The sequence below is a fragment of the Mesoplodon mirus genome (genome assembly GCF_964341445.2).
Source record: "Mesoplodon mirus genome assembly, chromosome: 13".
In the NCBI taxonomy this organism is placed as follows: domain Eukaryota; kingdom Metazoa; phylum Chordata; class Mammalia; order Artiodactyla; family Ziphiidae; genus Mesoplodon; species Mesoplodon mirus.
Window position 1 is genome coordinate 18,039,933 of NC_138989.1, and position 17,269 is coordinate 18,057,201.

The 17,269-nt window shown below is 44.8% G+C and overlaps 1 protein-coding gene across 2 annotated transcripts in view; it reads right to left on the minus strand.

Annotated features, from left to right (window-relative positions):
- Positions 1–16,481, minus strand: part of CORO1C (coronin 1C) — an 81,371-nt gene extending 64,890 nt beyond the window's left edge. The window contains exon 1 of one of the 2 annotated variants that reach the window (XM_082640827.1): positions 16,383–16,481. The gene's annotated coding sequence lies outside the window, so the exon portion shown is untranslated. The remainder of the gene's footprint in view (positions 1–16,382) is intronic. The other variant, XM_082640828.1, reaches the window with a different exon arrangement.
- Positions 16,482–17,269: the final 788 nt, after the last annotated feature.

A 17,269-nucleotide genomic window follows, 5' to 3' on the forward strand; every position in this document is an offset into this window, starting at 1 on the left:
AAAATATTTAAATTACTTATTGTGCCTTTTCAGATTAATAACTGGATCCATGGCTTCAAAATTAAGGTAGTTGCCCACAGAGGTGCCCAGAGCTCGAAGGTAAACACATTTAACAGGGGCTTCCCTGGTGGCACAGTGGTTAAGAATCCGCCTGCCAATGCAGGGGACACGGGTTTGAGCCCTGGTCCGGGAAGATCCCACATGCTGCAGAGCAACTAAGCCCGTGCACCACAACTACTGAGCCTGCGCTCTAGAGCCCATGAGCCACGACTACTGAGCCCACTTGCCACAGCTACTGAAGCCCGCGTGCCTAGAGCCCATGCTCCACGACAAGAGAAGCCACCACAATGAGAAGCCCGCGCACCGCAACCAAGAGTAGCCCCCGCTCGCCGCAACTAGAAAAAGCCTGCATGCAGCAATGAAGACCCAACGCAGCCAAAAAAAAAACCCAAAAAACAAAAAACATATTGAACGGGCTATTTGAAAATGAAACTAACACTGTTTAAAATAAAAATGAATTTTCAGCCATCCTATAGGAAAAGCAGCAGTATACAGGCATACACAGCTCAACAATATTGCAGGTTTGGTTCCAGACCACCGCAATAAAGCAAATCTCAAAATAAAGCGAGTCACAAGAATTTTTTGGTTTCCCAGTGCATATAAAAGTGATGTTTACACTATACTGTAGCTATACACTATTAAGCGTACAATAGCATTATGCCTAAAAAAAAGTACACACCTTAATTTAAAAATACTTTATTGTTAAAAGCCAACTATCTAATCTGAGCCTTCAGAGAGTTATAATCTTTTTTCTGGTTGGGGGTCCTGCCTCTGTGTTGATGGCTGCTGACTGATCAGGGTGGTGGTTACTGAAGGTTGGGTAGCTGTGGCAATTTCCTTTTTTTTTTCTTTTCTTTTCTTTTTTTAGTTTTTTGCCATGCTGCGTGGCTTGCCGGACCTTAGTTCCCCGACCAGGGATTGAACCCACGCCCTCGGCAGTGAAAGCACAGGGTCCTAACCACTGGACCACCAGGAAATTCCCGGCAGTTTCCTAAAATAAGACAACAATGGCATATGCCACATCAATTGATTCTTCCTTTCACGAAAGATTTCTCTGTAGTATGAAAAGCTGTTTGATAGCATTTTACCCACACTAGAACTTTTTTTTCAAAATTGGGGTCGATCCTCTGCTGCTGCTTTATCAACTAAGTTTATGTCATATTCTAAAGCCTTTGTTATCATTTCAACAATCTTCACAGCATTTTCACCAGGAGTAGAGTCCACCTCAAAAACCTCTTTCCTTGCTCATCCATGAGAAGCAACTCCTCATCTGTTCAAGTTTTATCATGAGATGGCAGCAATCCAGTCCCATCTTCAGGCCCCACTTCTAATTCTACTTCTCTCGCTACTTCCATCCCATCTGCAGTTACTTCCTCCACTGAAGTCATCCATGACGACTGGAATTAACTTCTTCCAAACTCCTATTAATGTTGGTATTTTGACCTCTTCCCATGAATCATGAATGATCTTAATGACATCTAGAAAGGTGAATCCTTTCCAGAAGGTTTTCAATTGACTTTGCTAAGATCCATCAGAGGAATCACCATCTATGTCAGCTACAACCTTACAAAATGTATTTCTTAAATAGTAACACTTGAAAGTCGAAACTCCTTCTTGATCCACGGACTGCAGAGTGGATACTCTGTTAGCAGGCATGAAAACAACATTCACCTCGTGGTACCTCTCCACCGGAGCTCTGGAGTGACCAGGTGAGTTGTTAACAAGCAGCAATATTTTGAAAGGAATCTTCTTCTGAGCAGTCGGCCTCAATAGTAGGCTTAAAATATTCAGGAAACCATGTTGTAAACAGATGTACTGTCATTCAGGCTTTGTTGTTCCATTTATAGAGCACAGGCAGAGTAAATTTAGCATAATTCTTAAGGGCCCTAGGATTTTCAGAATGGTAAATGAGCACTGGCTTTAACTTAAGTCACCAGCTGCATGAGCCCCTAACAAGAGAGTCAGCCTGTCCTTTGAAGCTTTGAATCCAGGCATTGACTTTTCCTCTCTAGCTATGAAAGTCCTAGGTGGCATCTTCTTCCAGTAGAAGATTGTTTCATCTATGTGGAAAATCTGTTATTTAGTGAGCACCTTCATTAATGATCTGAGCTAGATCTTCTGGATAACTTGCTCCAGGTTCTACATCAGCACTTGCTGCCTCACCTTGCACTTTGATGTTATGGAGACAGCTTCTTTCCTTAAACCTCATGAACTAGCCTCTGCTAGCTCCAAACTTTTCTTCTGGAGCTTCTTCACTTCTCTCAGCCTTCACAGAATTGAAAAGAGTTAGGGCCTTGATCTGGATTAGGCTTTGGCTTAACGGAATGTTGTGGCTGGTTTGATCTTCTCTCCAGACCACTAAAACTTTCTGCATATCAGCAATAAGGCTGCTTTGCTTCTTATCATTCCAGGTTCACTGGAGACCTTCAAGAACTTTTCCTCTGCATTCACAACTTGGCTAACTGGCCCAAGAAGCTTAACTGTAAGTCTATCTCGGCTTTCGACATGCCTCACTCACTAAGCTTAATAATTTCTAGCTTTTGATTCAAAGTGAGAGACATAATACTCTTCCTTTCACTTTAACACTTAGAAGCCAGTGTAGGGTTATTAACTGGCCTAATTTCAACATTGTTGTGTCTCAGGGAATAGGGAGGCCTGAGCGAGGGAGACAGGGGAATGGCCAGATAGCGGAGCAGTTAGAAAACACACTTATTGAGCTCACCATCTTATTTATGGGCGTGGTTTGTGATGCCCCAAAACCATTACAATAGTAACATCAACGATCACTGATCACAGAGCACCATACCAAGTATAATAATGAAAAAGTTTGAAATATTGCGAGAATTACCAAAATGCGACACACAGACATGAGGTGAGCAAATGCCGTTTACAAATACCTTCCATTTGTAAAAAACACAGTATCTGTGAAGTGCAATAAAATGAGGTGTGCCTGTACCTCTTGAAATCTTACTGCACCTTCAGACGAATTGTTTTGTTTTGTCTGATCCTTTTTGGTAAAATTACAAACTATTTCCTTATCAGCACACCTCTCTTCTAAAGAGGGGAAAAACAAAAAACTCAGAATATCAGTGTCTACAACAGAGTATAAGAAACTGGGGGAAATGTAGTTACTACCAAATAAATACTTTACCACCACCCAACACCTTCTGAAGGTCTCAGTTCTTTAGGGGGAAAATGCCACACATCTCCTTTTACCAATAAAACGAAAATACCTCCGGGGAAGTGGAGACAAACAAAACTCACTTTCAGGAGGAAACATTTGGGCTAAGTATTTGGGGAGTGAATTCTCTATTACTAGAAGCTTTTACCAGCCTTAGCTGGTAAAACTGTAACCTTAACCATCCCAAATCCAATTTCCCTCCAAACTGGATAAAGATTTGAAAAGAAAATCATAGTCCTTAATCCTTTATGTTAAATTAATTGGACTGCATAATAGTAACTAAAAGGGAAATTCCATACGCCTCAAATGAAAGCAGGAAGAGTCCTTTTCTAAGCATTTTGAGTAGAAGGTTAGCAGAAAGATCAGGGGCTTCCCACCCTTAACAGTACTCTTCTAAAAAACTACATTTACAACAAACAAACTACATGTATGGTTTGTAGGAACCTCTAAAAACGGCCAGAAATAACACACACAAAAATGCAGCTACAAAATGATTCTTTTTTTGTGATCACATGTTACTAATAAGATACAAACCAAAGCCTACAGATTTTCGAATTTCAATATTGCACAAATGAACTCCTAAATGATTCAACAGCTGAAAGGGTGCCCAATTCACCCTTTCTTAATGTACTTGGTTCTTGTCAATTTCTCAAGTTAAATGAACCCAAGCACATTAAATCCTTGGAGATCCAGAAGCCACTGAAATGAGCTGAGACCTGCCCTGTGATTCCCCTGGGGCTGGGCCTAGGGGCCCCTCAATGTCCAATGCAGACACTTTACAGGCAGTCGATTAAAAGATAAGAAACTCGAGGAAAGGACAACGACAAGAAAGGGAAACTCAGCTTTTTCGAGGGCTACCTTAACTTTAAATCCTCATCTTGATACAAATTAGGGTTCTTCCCATATCTGTTTTGACAAAAACTCTCCAGCTGAAGGCACACTTCCTTTCCACTAGGACGTTCCTTCATGGATTCTTTCTGAAGTCGAAGTTGCTAACCAAACCACAAATCAAAGCCCTAAGAACTCCATGCCACCAGTACTTTCAATTTATTCAAGAAGTTAGTTAGGGGCTTCCCTGGTGGCGCGGTGGTTGAGAGTCCGCCTGCTGATGCAGGGGACATGGGTTCGTGCCCCGGTCTGGGAAGATCCCCGCTGAGCCTGAGCGTCCGGAGCCTGTGCTCCGCAACGGGAGAGGCCACAACAGTGAGAGGCCCGCGTACCGCAAAAAAAAAAAAAAAAAAAAGTTAGGTAAATTTGCAATAAAGTACCAATATGTGATGCCACCCTATTTTTCATCAGAATTCACGCTTTAAATAACCAGAACTCCAAAATTTGCTTTACAGATAAAACGTTTCAGTAAATAAATGTGTGTATATGCTAACACACTTATTTAAATGAAAATGATGACTAGCTTATCATAAGATAATTTACTAGGCAAATGTTTACAATCAGTAGTCCTTCTACACCACAGAAAATTTCCTCTTTTCCTTTCATCTTCTAGGAAAATGGGAAGACTAACAATCACTATCACAAGTGTACCATGTAAAACTGAAATTCAATTATTCGACTAACATTTACTGAGTACCTACCATGTGTCACGCAGCCCGCTTGGAAACGGAGGCACAAAAACATTGTGACATTCTCTGCCTTCACGGAACATGGCATAGAGTGGGTACTAGTGTTCACTTTCACACAATGGAAAATAATAATTCCACACTTATGTTTACTTAAAATTTCTACTCATTTAACCCAAAATGTAATTAGGAATAGCACAGAAATCAATAATGTTAGGGACACCCACAAATTACATTTCCAGCTACCTTTATAGCTCTATATCTAAACTATGCTTACCTTTTACGCAAACACACCGTATAAATGTGTATTCCGTTCTCATGACCCTGGACAATCTGAGCCATCTCCCTTATCCATCTGACACTGCTCTTCCCCAATTACACCTCCTCTGAGTCAGCCCAGTGCTATTTTGCAAACCCTCGGGCAGGGCCTCGACCCAGTGTCCCAGAGACACTGACTCCCCACCACCCTGTCCTCTCAACCCCCGCAGAGCTCAGGCTCCACACAGAGAATTCAGCGTCAAGAATTACATACTTGGGGGCTAGAAGAAGCTTGTAACGTATTTTTAAAACTATTATACCGTTTAAAAGTAAATCAAAATATTAAGCCTGCCATTAACACTTTGTGAACAAGACTTTTTCTAACTGCATCAGAAAAATCAAGTCCCTAATCCTTATCACACTTAGCATCATAAAATGCTTGAATAAGACGTTCTTAAAAACTAGACAATCCAAACCCTTCAAAGAGGCAATAACAAAAAGGAAAGATCAATTATTTCCCTCTGAGGAAAGAAGGGGCTTTGTGGTAAGAGTTTATAAAGGGACAGAGATATAGACGGGGACCAGCACACAGCTCTGGCCAGCACAAGTTGCCCCCAACTCACAACCATTACCCTGCCCTGATCTACTTCTCAAAGGTCCTGGAAACCAAGTCACTGCTAAAACATAAGACCCTTTCAAGCTGTGTTTCCCAAATGAAAAGAGAGGAAAAAAAAAAAAAAAGGATCCTGTGTATTTTGAAAAAAGCTGAGCAGATTCACTGTTTTCGAGGTTACAGGAGGAACCTTTCTAAAGCAGGCAAGGCTCCTTCCTGATTCCAGGAACCAGGGCTAGCCTTCTATATGGGCTCTGTCTGACCCCACTCGCCTTCCTTCAACTTTCCCCTTGAAACACTGTTATACTGACTACATGCCAACATTTCAGAGAGATGATGTTTATCAATAAGGAGCTTCCTTTGTAAAAATATTAACACTGTAGCTCTAAAAGGGTTGAGACATGAGTGAAATAAGACAAAGCCCGTAGTCCTTCTAGCACTGAATAACAGTGCTAGTCTAGTAGGAACTGTAGCCATCCAGGAGCGCATTAGCAGAAATGAATTTGAACCATATGCTTTGCGACTACTATTTAAAGGAGATCAGCTTAACCAGGGGAGTGGAAGCTTCAAGTAAAGAGAGAAGGAAGATGAACTTGGAGGGCTGCTGTGGCATGAGGCTGCTGGATGCCACACAGCCTACACAGACAGGCATCTGGGGTGGAGCAGGGTTCCATACTTCTTTGTCACATGACTCCCAGCTTCCAAGATCCAGAATTCAGCTATCATAATTAACAGTTTAAAAAGCTGTGCTGTGAATTAAACAGATTTCTTCTAGGATGGGAACCTACCCACCACTGTAACACTGAATCTGTACCCAAAAATGCCTTCTCAGTTCCAAATAACTGAGTTAGACTCTGGAACACAACCCAGTCCTGGGTTGGGGACTGAATGTACACGTTGCCTCCAAAACAGAAGCTGCCTCTCGGCTCTCAACCTTTCACGGCTAGAGAGCCACATGGCTCACAAGTATCCTTTGCAGGTAAGATGTATCATTTGTTCCGCTTGACAGTGTATAATAATTCAGCCCAGTGCATGCACGACAGCGCTATACTGCATAAGAAGACCAGGGACGTTTCAGGGTATGTATGTATGTATGTATGTATGAATGAATGAATGAATGAATGAATAAATAAATAAATAAATAAATACTTCCAATTTCCCTTTTCCTATGTAACACTGTAAAGCAACAGCGGTTCCCATAAGAGAGAGAGCCTAAGGGACGGTTACTCTATTTCTAAAACAGACAACATGCATCTTATTAAATATCACCCCAAAGAGCTGTGGCCAGCACTTGTTGGCTCTGGCCTTTCTCTTGCTTGCCAAGAAAAACTCGGATGATATTGTTAAGCTAAAGACACTACTAACCGCAAAATTAATTCACCATCTAGCTTGTAAAGTGACTAGTCAGTCTCCTAATAAATCCTTCTGCTTAACGGAGATGATAGCTCAAGTTTATGTGTGTTTCTCAGTCACCGCTCAGGCAGCATTTGAGTTCTTACATTAATAAACCAGCCTCAATTCTTTAAGTTCCTAAGAATGAAAGGAATTAGAGTCTTTAACTAGAAAAGAATGCTTGACCATTATGAAAAGGAATTTAAGTATCTTTCATGTGAAGTAAGCAAATAATGGTGAGTAAACATTCGTCCTACAGAGGGGGAGCCCTGACAATGTCAAGAGTGGAAATACACCCCCAAAGGCTTCACACTCCCAACACTTCCCTTCCCGTGTGTGTTTATGGCTGTTGATGAAACTGAAAAGCTACAGCTTTGTTCATCCAGAATGAAGGCCTCAGCAACTGTCAGAACATGGGGACACACATCTGAGTCCACAATGGGGCAAAAAAGGCTCTTACACCAAACTGCCAGGTGCCCAGATTACCAGGCTGCCTTGGTTCCCTGGAGATAGAATGAACACGCTGTGAAGTAATGATCAACTTCGGCCAATGCCACGGGGTTTTCATTATGCCTGTCTGTAGTTCCAGTACTGGCTGGATGTTGTTCCTGTCAAAATCAGCCTTTTCATATATGGATGGCTTAATAGGGCTGACCTTTGCGATATTAATTGGTCTTTGAAACACCCAAGATAAATCCTTACCATGACCACATCCTAATGGTCAGGTTACATGATTGAGGACACAAAAAGGGATCAATAAAACACTGTCAAGGAACTTTACATGAAAACTAGGAAATCAAGTCTACCAAAGGCTTTTCCAAGAGATTCCACGTATTTTCAAGTTTCCCCAAACTGCATCTAAAAAGAAACCCTGAAAATCTGGACCAAGCTTCATAGTTGAATACATGTACAATCTGAAGATGTGAGAGGGGGGCGGAACCCACTGGTACTAACTACCAATTGTGATGATGAACTGAAGCGATAAACAGTGAGTAGGCTCAGTTTGTAAATCTGGCAGAAGACTGTGGCAGAAGCTTAAGACGGAATTGTTGCATTGGGTCAAGGACTAAAACTCAGGGAAAGAACACTGGGTTCACACTGTTAAAAAAAAAAAAATCCACACTATAGTATAAATCCACACCACCTACTACAAAAATGAATTCACGCTACCCATGGAAGGAGGTGGGGGCAGAAGGGAGGGACAGTCAACTTCCTGATCTTGGGCAAGTCTTTCAAGCACCTGTGACCACAGTCCCCTCGTCCATCAGATGAGGAACAAGGCAGCAAGGTACTTTCCACTCTGGCTGTGATTCAGCGTCACCAGGGAGCTGGAGCCCAGGGAGCTGGAGCCCAGGCAGCTGGACTGACCAAGGTCTAGAGCTGATCCTCACGGGCATCAAGTTGAGGACCTCTGGGCGTGAGAAATAATCTCCCAAACGCCCAGTACGATATATTTTTCAAAAGGTGGTGAGATACTGGGGCTAAAAGTATGATCCACTATTCATAATTTTTTTTTAATGTAGATAACCGCATGACCGAAGGGGGAAAAATACGTATTGTGAAATTCCCACCTTCAGTCATACAAAATACAAGCCTTCCTACTCCCATTTATAGTAGTTTCTCTTACTCCGATCTTTGCATTAATTTGATTTTTCTTGACTATGACAAACAGGAGGAACAATTTTTGTCATTAATGTAAGATTCAAATGACAGGCCTAATTTAACATCCCATGAGACTATGGAGGCTCTTTTCCCACACAGAATGTTACATTGTATCACAATGCTGCCATTCACATCATACTCAATCCCATGAGCATCTCACACCCTGCAGTGCAATCTCCTTCCAAACCCTAAAAAGATCAATCTTTTGCCAGGAACTAAACCTTTTTCCTTAAAATAGACAGACAGACAGACTGAATAGAAGCCTAAGGCCTGAATAAGAGAAGTCTGTCTGAATAGACATTTCCAATTCAGATAGATGGCCAAAAACTGCCTCACTTTTAACACTACCTTCCTATCCTAAAATTAGACACTTTTTTCCTCTCCAATGATTCAAGTTTGATTTGAAGTCTAAAATGCTGAGGCAGGAGTGGGAATCCACACAACAATAGCTTAATATCAGAAATAAAATATAGTAAACTTACCCCACTTGATTCTCCCCAGTTCCATTCATTAACAGACATTTAAGGACTTCCCTGGTGGCACAGTGGTTAAGAATCCGCCTGCCAATGCAGAGGACACGGGTTTGAGCCCTGGTCTGGGAAGATCCCACACACAACTAGGCCCGTGTGCCACAACTACTGAGCCTGCGCTCTAGAACCTGCGAGCCACAACTACTGAGCCTGCACGCCACAACTACTGAAGCCCGTGGGCCTAGAGCTCATGCTCCACAACAAGAGAAGCCACCGCAATGAGAAGCCTACGCACTGCAAGGAAGAGTAACCCCCACTCACTGCAACTAGAGAAAAGCCCGCGCACAGCAACAAAGACCCAACCCAGCCAAAAATAAATTAATTAATTAAGAAAAAAAACCAAAACAGACATTTAAGAGTGAAGACAGAGGGAACACAAATTTATTGGGTGTCTACTCAAAACCCAGCAAGGTACCGTTAGCATCTCCATATTACAGAAGAGGCTCAGGGAGGTAGGTTAATTGACAAAATCATAGCAGAGAGTGAAACCCAGCTCAGTCTGGCCCTGAAGGTCTGCACCCTTCACTGCCTCAATTTCTCTAGACAGAACTCTTAGAGCAAGAAACTATATAAGTACAGATAGCTCATTGAGCCTAAGGAGACAAAGAACAAATTTGAAATTTATTTTTCTTTTCTTTACTACCTTGCCACAATCCAATTACTTCAGTGAACACACAAAAAACATACCCCAAATGGTCAACTGGTTTCTCCTAATTCTCAAGAAGATACTAAGTGCAGTATTTTTAATTAAAGTATTAATCAAATGCTCTGAAAGATGCAAGAGCACGAACAAAAGAATGAAAAGGAAGGAAGTATGCACCTCTAAAACCCGATTTACACCCACCATCAGGCGTGCACTGGGGTAGTTCCAGCACTGACTGCCTCAACACCACCAGGCTAAGCCTGCTGCACTTGGTCTTGGTAAATCATCCCAAACCAAATGTGCTCCCTGGCCCTCTGCCCTGCTGAGAAGGCTGTGCGCCAGTCATCACTGTTTATTAGGGGGAAAGAACGTGGACAAGAATATTCTGCCCTCAGGAAAATGATTCAAACACTCGGTTTACATCTGAGCAATTTTTTAGTAAGAGCTGGACTTGGGTGCCAGAAAGGCAGAGAGGAATTACCCCTGTACTTCAAGTTATTTTAACATAGGCAACACAAGTGTAAATAATAACCAGAGAAACCCACTGACCTCAGGATCTTTCCAGTTAACTTCAATAAAAATAATCTTTCATTCAGCAAATATCCAGTAGGCACTAGAGACCACGCTGTGAGCAACAGAATCTCGGTCTGCTTTCCATGTGAACTTCTCTCCCACATTCTGCCTTCTATGGGAAGACGCCCTTCAGACAGTGGATTCAAGTTCAAATCCAGTTCCTCGTAGCAGACAGGAGTGATGAATGTCTGATGCATGAGGGCAGGGACAATGTCTGCCTGTGAGGACTAAGGAAGGTTTCATGGAGAATCCCAAAGGACAAGAGGGATTCACCAGGTGGAGGGGGAGCCGAGTAGTAAGCGCATCACAAGATCTTAAGGCTGGACAGTCAGGGAGTGGCAGTGGAGATGAAAACACAGGAAGGGGAGCAGTGAGAGATGAGACAGGCTGAAATCAGAGCTGTCCTCATCCACAACCACATTAAGTCTGAACTTTAACCACAGACAATGGGGTGGGAGACCACGAGAGGATTTAAACAGGTAATGATATGTTCCCTGATGAACCCTTTTTGATGTAGAACTAACTCAAATCTTTCCCTAATCCTTTCACATTTGGATTTTAATTTATATAACCAAACTACCAGTAAGGATGTGATTTAAGGTCTAAATAATTTCTAACTCATTATCAGTTTGGACTCTATTATGCATAAATTAAACTTCACCAAAATTAAAAACTTTTCTACTTCAAAGGACACCATCAAGAAAGTGGAAGGAGGGACTTCCTTGGTGGTGCAGTGGTTAAGTGTCCGCCTGCCAATTCAGGGGACACGAGTTCGATCCCTGGTCCAGGAAGATCCCACATGCCACGAAGCAACTAAGCCCATGCGCCACAACTACTGAGCCTGTGCTCTAGAGCCCTCGAGCCACAACTACTGAAAGCCCACGTACCTAGAGCCCGTGCTCTGCAACAAGAGAAGCCACCGCAACGAGAAGCATGCACACCGCAAGGAAGAGTAGCCCCCGCTCACTGCAACTAGATAAAGCCCGTGCACAGCAACAAAGACCCAGTGCAGCCAAAAATAAATAAAATTAAATTTAAAAAGAAAAGAAAGTGAAAAGACAACTCAGGACTTCCCTGGTGGCGCAGTAGTTAAGAATCTGCCTGTCAATGCAGGGGACACAGGTTTGAGCCCTGATCCAGGAAGATGCCACATGCTGTGGAGCAACTAAGTCCGTGTGCCACAATTACTGAGCCTGCGCTCTAGACCCTGCGAGCCACAACTACTGAGCCCATGTGCCACAACTACTGAAGCCCACGCGCCTAGAGCCCGTGCTCTGCAACAAAGACAAGCCACCGCAATGAGAAGCCCGCACACCGCACCGAGGAGTGGCCCCCGCTCGCCACAACTAGAGAAAGCCCGTGCACAGCAGCAAAGACCCAGCACAGCCAAAAACAAACAAACAAATAAATTTATTTTTTTTAAAAGATAACTCACAAACTGTAGAAAATGTTTGCAAGTCATATATCTGATAAGGCACTTGTATCTAGAATATATAAATAACTCATAACTTAACAACAAAAAGATAACCCAATTTTAAAAAGAGCAAAGCATCTCAACAGAGGTTTCTCCAAAGAAAATATACAATTGTCCACTAATGACTTGAGAAGATGCTGGACATCATTAGCCATTAGGGAAATGCAAATCAAAACTACAATGAGATACCACTTCACACCCACCAGGATGGCTAGCATCAAACAGTCAGGGAATAACAAGTGTTGGCAAGGATGTAGAAAAACGGAAACCTTTATACACTGCTAGTGAGATTGTAAAATGGTGCAACTGCTTTGGAAAAGTCTGGCAGTGCCTCTAACAGTTAAACACAGAGTAACCACTATGACCCAGTAAGTCCCAAGAAAAAGCAAAACATATATCCACACATGAACTTGGACACAAATGTTCACAGCAGCATTATTCATAATAGCCAAAATGGAGAAACACCCAAACATCCACCAACTGCTGAATGGAAAAACAAAATGTGGTATATATCCATACAATGGAATATTTTTCAACCATTAGAAAAAGAATGAAGTACTTATACATGCTACAACATAGATAAACCTTGAATACACTATGCTTAATAAAAGACACAAAAGACCACATATTGCATGATTCCATTTATATGAAATGTCCAAAACAAGGGAAATCCATAGAGACAAAAAAATAGATAAGTGGTTGCCTAGGGCAGGTGAGGGAGAAGAACTGGGGCGGGGGGGGGACCGTTAATGGGTATGGGGTTTCTTTTGGAGGCAATGAAAATGTTCTGAAATTGTGGTGAGGGACATCCCTTGGGGCACAGTGGTTAAGAATCTGCCTGCCAATACAGGGGACACGGGTTCGAGGCCTGGTCTGGGAAGATCCCACATGCCATGGAGCAACTAAGCCCGTGTGCCTCAAGTATTGAACCTGCACTCTAGAGCCCGCAAGCCGCAATTACTGAAGCCCGCACCTAGAGCCCATGCTCCGCAAGCAAGAGAAGCCACCACAATGAGAAGCCCGTGCAATACAAAAAAGAGTAGGCCCCTCTCTCTGCAACTAGAGAAAGCCTGCACACAGCAATGAAGACCCAACGTAGCCAAAAATAAATAGTAAATTTATTTTTAAAAATTAAAAAATAAAAAAAATAAAATTGTGGTGATGACTGCACAACTCTGTGAATATACTAAAAACCACTGAATTGTACACTTTAAATGGGTGAACTGTATGGTATGTAAATTATATCTCAATAAAGTGGTTATAAAACAAAAAAGATTCCATTATGTGCCACTGAAATATAAGATAAGCTCTCAAAAGCAGTGTAGAATCTTGTTCACTCATTTTAAAGCATCTGAACTAGGGCAATGAAAACCCAGAGAGATTCTATTACTTAACATTCTAGGTACTAGGTCATACTGAAATATTCATGAGTATTTCCATGTTTTAATAAAGAAAAGGCATCTTAAGTTTAAAAAGATATACAAGTGTCAGAAAAGAGCTCTGACAGGAATAAGGTGACACTGGGAAGTCATCAAAAGGAAAACAAACAGGATTTGTACCCTGAATCTGAAATGGCACTCAAATTTATTATTGTTCCACCTCTGAAAAAAGAAGTCAAAGGTAAAACAACCTGGTTAATATAATGTTTCTAAAGCACCGTTTGTGACAAATCAAAGTATTAAGAAATAATTTGCCATCATACAGAATTTCCACACCCCCAGTGACATAAGTAAGAACTGATCACTTATCCTTTTGAACGTTCCGTTTCATAGGCATCTGAGTGACTCTCCTCATGGTTGGAGTGAATCTCAAAAGTGACAGCTGCGTTAAGCATAAAACTTACATCAAAAAAATCCAAGTATTTAAAAAGTGCTGTATGTCATGGGTGAAGGAAGTCAAGAAGTACAAACTTCCAGTTATAAAATGAATTAAGTCATGGGATGTACTGGACAACACGGTGACTTTAGTCAATAATAATGCAGTGCGTATTTGAAAGTTGCCAAGAGAATAAATCTTAAAAGTTCTCGTCACAAAATAAATAAAAGTAACTGTATGGTGACACACCGTAACTAGGCTTATTGTGGTGACCATTTCAGTGTATACAAATATCAGATCATTACGTTGTACACCTGAAACTAACATAATGTTACATGTCAATTATACCTCAATTTTTAAAAAAATAATGAAGTAGCACACACACCGAAAGTCCTGTCAACCCTGAATCTAATCCCAAATTATACATAAAGTAATAGACATAACTTCTGATTAGCACAATCTACAGGCAAAGTAACAAATGATCATGAAAAATTCAATACTTTGTGCAGTGATCTCTCATTGGTATGCGTCTATTAGAATCCATCAAGCTTTTATGTACCTTCCACAAATAATGAAAACCAAATACGGACAAGGCACATTCCAGATTTGTCAAAAAGGTGTGTACCCAACCTTAACACCCAGTACACACGACAAACATTTACCACAAAACATGTCACCTCAAGGCCTAATATACAATTCCCACTTTTATTTCACTTCCCCCCCCCCACTTAAGGATGCAACCTCTCAGACCCAAGTGTTACTATTAGGCTTCATATCCAAACATTGTGACTCTGAAATGTACCTCCAAGCCAAAAAAAAAAAAAAAAAAATTAGTGTCCTTAGTTTTCTGAAATATACAGAATCAAGTCCAAAATAGATTTTTCCCATTTCTTCAGTTTTATAGGGAATGAAGAAAGTGCAGTCAGATAAGCAGATATCTATTTGCCTTCACAACTGAACAGACGGTGCAAAGCAACTGCTTATACTTAATCATGTTTCTGTCTATTCTAGCAGGCCCTGGTGTCAGGAGAGCTCTGCCAGATAAGGACAATGAAATGCATTATTACATAGAGTGACTACAAGCCCTACAAGTACTGCTTGAGGATGTAATCCCGGGCAGGAAGGCTGCAGTGAGACGGCCTAATATTATATTTTGTGATAACTATTTGCAAAAGTAAACACATTCGCCACCCAGTACCAGTTTACAAACGCGCACTATAATCAATTCTGTTTTAATGTATTATAGGAAAGAAAGGCCTCTTGCTCTCCTGGGGGAGATGAGCGCCTTGCAATTTGCTTCTCACACTGAATCCCACGTTTGCAACATGTAGAGCAAGGACTTCAGACACCACAAAACAAGGACAGCCTACATCAAGGCCAAATATAGGATGTGATTCTAAACCGCCATGCAGTAAAGCGTACGTTTCCTTTCCCAGCGATCAAAAACCCTTTGAACACTCCCAAAAAAGGACGGCAGGGCCAGCGCCTCCCTGCAAGAGGAAGCCCCTTTCTTCTCGGCTCTCCCCGCAGCCTGCCACTTCCCCCCAACACATTCAAGTCATTTGAGAGACACAGAGCTGTGTGCGCGCGCCTGTGGGGACAGGCGGGAGAGGGCTCGGCCCCTGCATTTCCACCTCTACGTCTGAGTTCATCCTCAGTCATTTAGGCGCAGCGGAGCCCCACCTGCACCTCGCTCCTTCTTACTGCATCCCTCGCCAGCTGCTCCGCTCTTAGGCGAGCGTATCTCTGAATCACCCAGTTCACGCGGACGCTCCAGGCCCCCGACCCTGCAGCCTTCCTGCCCCATTCTTCCTCTCCCAACCCGCCCCCCCGCCCCTCCTCCGCCAGTCCCAGCCCTCCGCTCCCAACGCCCGGCTCATCCTCCTCCCGAGTCGCCCCCACCCACATCACCCCAGCTTCAGCCCTGCCCCGCCCTTCCAGACCCCCAAACCAGCTCTTTAGGGCCCAGAGCCGGCCTCGCACCCCAAAGCTGGCAACCCCCAGGCCGGACCACCGCCCTCGCCCCTCCCACGCAGGGACCAGCTCCCCCCGGCGCCACGTGAGCCCGCCCCCTAGCCACCCCCCCCCCACTCGCTCCCCAGGGCGGCTCAAGTCCCGCCTCCCAGGCCTGGCGCCCCCCAGGCTCTGCGCTCTAGCCTCTAGCAGCCCCTCCCCACCCAAGACCCCACCCAACCTGGCGGAGCCCTGACCCCTAAAATCCTTCCCGGGGCAACCTCGTGCCCCCTCGGCTCCTCGCCCGGCCAGGAGGGTTCCGGACCCCTAAAAGTCTCCCCAGGGCAGCCTCCTCCCCACAGGAACCTGGGTTCATTCTCCCCAGGCCGAGCGGTTCGGTCCCCAACTCCCTTCCCCACCGGATCCCAAGTCTCCCGCGGCAGCCCCTACCCCTACTCCACGTACACCGGCCAGGGCGGACCCCCGGCCCAAGGATCCGCGCCTCGCGCGCCCACCCAGCCCTGTCCGCTCCACCGAGCCCTGTCCCATGCCCCGCCCGCTCCTGTCAGCCGGCGCCGGCACACGCTTAAAGGACAGGTCCGTCCGCCCGTCCGGCTCGCTCCCAAGCCGCCCCGCCGGGCGCGCGCAGCTCACCAGGGCTGAGGTGCCTGAGGCGCCGCTGCCGAAGTCCCCGCTGCAAAGCCCGGAGAAACCTCCAACTGCTACCGCCTCCCGCCTGGCACTGAGCGCCGCGCGGGGGAGGGGCGCGGACAGCCGCCCCCGCCCCCGCCGCTGCACGCAGGCCCCGCCCCCGCGCCGCACCGCGCCCAACCAGGGCCACGGGGTTGCGGAGCACCACGCCCACTTCCGGGAGGGGAAGCCCGCTTCCCACCCTGCGTTCCACGCCTCACTCTTTCTAGCGCCCCCTCTGGTCGCGCCGAGGGATGCGGGAGTGCCGCGGAGGAAGGCGGTGCCCAAGCGCAAGCACCGCCCGCTAGTCCTCTGAGTGGCCGGAGGGCCAGGCCCACTGACCCCAAAGAACCAGGAGCGGTTACCTTAGAGCCCCGCCCACTGACCTGTTTGGCTCGGCAGGAGCACATCCCCCGGCTCCTCAAAAATTCCCCCAGAGTCCCTTAAAACCGTAACATCAGCTGCTCTGAACCCCGCCCATTGCCCCATCCAAACCCCTTGCCAGCATCCTGGCTCCCTAAGGCCAGCTCCCCTCTCATTCCTTCAGAACTGGCCCTTCTGCGCCACAACCCCCGCCCCAACTTCTAGAAGTCCCGCCCACGGGCTGGTAACCCTATTCGCAGCATCGCAAGTCCCGCCCACTGCCCATCTAACAGCGTTAATTCTTCAAGCCCCGCCCAGAATTCTCGAATCCCCGCCTCTGGCTCCCGAAGTTCCGCCTCTGCTGCCCTCACACCCTCCCACCACCACTTCTGGGGATTCCCGACGCTATGATCCTCCTTCCACTACACCTTGTCACTTTGCTAGCACAAGGTGGCGGCCCCTAGGCTGGACCACACCCACATATCCCC